The sequence below is a fragment of the Anarrhichthys ocellatus genome, unplaced genomic scaffold (genome assembly GCF_004355925.1).
Source record: "Anarrhichthys ocellatus isolate YVR2014 unplaced genomic scaffold, GSC_Weel_1.0 scaffold15, whole genome shotgun sequence".
NCBI lineage: Eukaryota > Metazoa > Chordata > Actinopteri > Perciformes > Anarhichadidae > Anarrhichthys > Anarrhichthys ocellatus.
In genome coordinates, this window is record NW_022280045.1 from 5529219 (window position 1) to 5533424 (window position 4206).

Below are 4206 nucleotides of genomic sequence, written 5' to 3' on the forward strand. Positions count from 1 at the left end.
ATATATTATTATTCTTAATTATATATATTTATATGCTATTATTCCTCCTTTTTTTCCATTACCGGTTCACATGGGTGCTGAAGCCTGTCCCAGCATGCACTGAGCTGAAGGCAGAGAAACACCCTACATGCGCATCTGTGGATGCAGTATAATCTCGCTGTTCAGCGGGTGGGGGGAGACGCTCACAGAGAGTATCCACCCTTTGTTCTCTGCAGTCTTTTTTCCCCTCCCTCTCCTGTTTGGTATTCGTGTCCCACCTCTGGTCCCCAGCATGTCCTCTGGTCTGCACCTGTCACATGACTCACGGTCGAGAGGGGACCGGCTTGGAGTAAAGTGACGTAGGAAACCGGGATAGGGCAGAGAAATGCAGCTAATATGTGTTTCCACACAGTGGCTAAAAATAGCTGCACCCACAACTCCCCCGCTTTATACGGCCTGCGTCACTCCACATCCATATCACCTCCCTCCCTCAACTCACCCCCACACACTCCTCTCTGAAATGCAGACATGTTTGCCTCCCGATGTCTTTTTCTGTCTGTGCAGTGTGTGAGAAAAACCGCAGCTATCCACCTCCTTTTCTGTTCTGTTTTGCTTTGCATAGCTGTACACTATTTTCATCTCTATTTGTTCCCTTCTCTAATATCTAGGAACATGAGAGCCCCCCCCCCACACACACACACACACCGTAAAATAGCATTTAAAACCATAACTTCATCTAAATCTTTGTTGAATTTCACAGGAATTGAAAAGGAATCCCACCCTAATCTCTTAGTATTTTCTCCTTTACATTGACTTGATAAACACGATGTCCCACTGAGATTCTGATGGAGATCTCGTCTCCCTCCCCGAGCCTCCCCCACCCCTAATCCTCCCCCAACGTTTCTATGGCAGCGGGCCAATCCAACGTTTCACAAAGACGAGTGAGAAGGGAGAGGTTGCTGCTTTACATTCTTCGGGCCTTGCTGAGAACAATTCCACAGGATGTCCTGCTCTCCAGAGCATGCACAGATGCACTGTGACGTCAACCGACACACACACACACACACACACACACACACACACACACACACACACACTCCCCCCTACACAGCCCCTACACGCATCATTTCCCAGACGTTTCAATCCTCTGGTATGGCACACATTACAGTTCATGGCATTTCAGAGATAAAAATATTTGTATGGAATCACCCCTGGATATTTCAACAACAAATATCAGTGATAGACTGATAGAGAAAATCATCAAATGGCGGTCGCGTTGTCTGAAAATGCAGAAACAACAGATAGAGGAGAGCACCTATTTATATGAATCTGAATGTATTGCTTCAAATGAAATGTTCTAGTCATTGTCTTTAACTCAGCCATCATGTGAAGCACAACAGACCTCAAAAACAATGTATTTATTTATCTAATGCTTATTTCTATTGGTATAAGTGTACGGACCAATGTTCCCAATACGCCGAGCCAGAAACCCTGAGGGGTACCCCGATGTCACCAAGCACCTTAGGAGTCTGCTTGTTTAGACTGAAATGTCTCCATTTTTGATGTTTCATTATATTTAGTATGCAATTCTAGCCAATAAATTGCTTTGAAAGAGTACTGGAGTTTTGTAATCAGTGGAGAAAGCTCCACTTTTCTTCTATATATGTAAAGTATTACACTAATAATAAACATTCATAATGCATGTATTAATTACATGTAGAGGTCTAAAAGCGACAGATGTTCTCAGGGACTGGGCCCACAGCAACATTGTTTGTTCTTCTAAAGTGCATGATCAAGTCCCAAGTCCTTGAAAACATATGTTGTGTTTATGTTTCAGATGATAGAAGAGTAAAGTAGACCGAGTTTAGCATGCGGAAAAGAGACTGCAGGAGCTTTCAAAATGTACCATAAATGTATTGGAATGTGAGATTCGTAACTTGAGGAGACACGAGAGGCCATTAAAGTTTAGGACATGTGGTCACATTCCTGAATACAGCGTCTCTTCCTCCTTTGTCCCAAAAATGTGACACCTCACTCCCCCAACAGACTTCACTCTGTGGGTTAACTCCAGTGAGTCAATACATGTAGGTCATTTAGTTGGCCCTGAGCTGATTCCCTCAGTGGAATCAAAGTAGTCAGTGTGGGCCTTTATTTCTGTCACTCAAGCAGCTGCTCTACTTTTTGGGAAAGTCTTTACGCAGAAACATGAAATGGGTTCCAACTAACTCAGATATCGTCCTCCAGCTTGTTATCACTCAGGCGCAGATTAGACCTCCTGCCCCTTTACAGCGAACACATCTTGCATTTGTGCAACTCCTTCATTTCTACATGACTCAAGAATGTAGACTGCAGAGGGGATGGTTGCAAGAAGCCTTTTTGGATTGGAGTGTGAGTGCAAATAGTGTAGAGAATCTTCGTGGTGCAAGAAGCCACAGGGGATAGTAAACACACAACGTATCAAATTACAAATGCTGTTGGTGGGTCATCTTGGTCATACTGAATGCCTTTAGCTGCATTTGTCGTGAGTCCAATTAAATAACTAAACTCAAATTATCAAAGAGGGCTAAACCTATGCCCAAAATGCAGGTGCATCAGTCAATCTGTTACATTATATTAGTATGATTCTGTATGTTAAGACAATGTCAGCTCCACTAGAGTTGGATCTAGGGTTTGAAAAACGTTTATCTTGAAGTAACAGAGTTTATTTCACTGTTGCATGTATTAGGACGTAAGAACCTTATTTGAAGTAAATACAACACAACAAGGCATTTCACTATGGACTGCAGGTTGATGATGTATATATAGAGATATGTTTGTCCTGAATAACATATCTTTCTACAGTGTGCATTTGAGGAGATAACAATATTAAGGGATCAACACACTCTTATGGAGTGAAGTCTCTCATTTGGACAAGTTCTATTATCTAAAAATAATTCAAACTATTTATTATTTAGCAGGGAGTCTTGACTGTATCTGACTTTGAAAAAGAAAAAAAACAAAAAAAAAAACAGCTGCATGAAGAACTGAAGGACTTCCGCCTAAAGTGTGTTCAACCTGAAAACAACAGTGCAACGCTGCCGCCAGGTGGTGAAACGTGAGATTACAAAGACGTCCACAACACCCATCTCTCTGCAATTTGTCGCGCAACAAAGAAACAGAGGCAGACTCAAACACAGCACATGGAACATATTACAATATGAATCATGTCCGGATCGACAGCATACCCCCCCCTAACATTAAAAAAATCCGATGAATGAATGAATTGAATTGCTCTCACATTAGCTGCCATTCATGAGCAACTGCTGTGAATGAGGTTCTCTCCTCCATCTCACATCATCACCACCATCACCACCACCATCACCGTCAGAGCTGGTCACGTGGTGAGTAGGGAGCGGGCGGTGGGTGTGTCCAATCGCGTGTGGTTTCATTCATAACTACAGTCTTCATCTGAAGCCCAAATTAAAGTATGCAGACGGGGCAGGCTGCCTGTGGACCACCGCTTCAAACGGAGTCTACAGCCCGGTGAGTCCGATCCACGTCCCACTCACAACCAGGACCAGTTCATGGACCTACAGGGGCACTCGCGGTGTAATGTGTTACTATTTCATTCTGTAAGATGTGTGATAGCTGAGCCGGCTCTAAGTAGCTTCATCGGAGTTTTTTCAGTGAGAGGTGTTTGATGCGCGGGGAGCGCGGGGTTCCTGTGTGACTAATCTTGATTTACTCCCCGCAGGCTGAGAGCAGACGACGTAGAGATGCGGGACAGCCCTGATCGGCGGGTTTTCGGAGGAGAAAGGAAGATGCTGCTGCTGCTGCTGAGGCTGCTGCTGCTGAGCGCTGCCGGCTGCAGCGGGTCGCTGTAGTCAGTCTGCACAGAGCGGAGGGGAGCTGCTTCAACACCGCCTGTATAGACCGTAAGATACAACACATCTGGAGACTTTCATCATCCAGTCACACGTCAGGGTGATATGCAGTGACCCCTTTCCCTTCCTCCCTCCTCCCTCCTCCTCCCTTCAGCCAACTACTGATGGTGCTTATGAGGGTGTAAACATCACAAACATCATTACAATCTGCTGATGGAGTGAAAGTATGTGAATGTCCGTCTGTCTGAGCCGCATCGTCCATCTGTCTGTCTGGTGTACATGGTTAAAGCGAGAGATGATGTGAGGATGTAACATGTCATGACACCCTCGAAACTAACGCGCGCACACACACACACACACACAC

The 4206-nt window shown here is 44.7% G+C and overlaps 1 protein-coding gene across 1 annotated transcript in view; it reads left to right on the top strand.

The window, feature by feature from the left end:
• Positions 1 to 3406: 3406 nt before the first annotated feature.
• The window catches only part of cbarpa (CACN subunit beta associated regulatory protein a), an 11728-nt gene continuing 10928 nt past the window's right edge, over positions 3407 to 4206 (top strand). The window contains exons 1-2 of the mRNA XM_031854816.1: positions 3407 to 3501; positions 3713 to 3893. The gene's annotated coding sequence lies outside the window, so the exon portion shown is untranslated. The remainder of the gene's footprint in view (positions 3502 to 3712; positions 3894 to 4206) is intronic.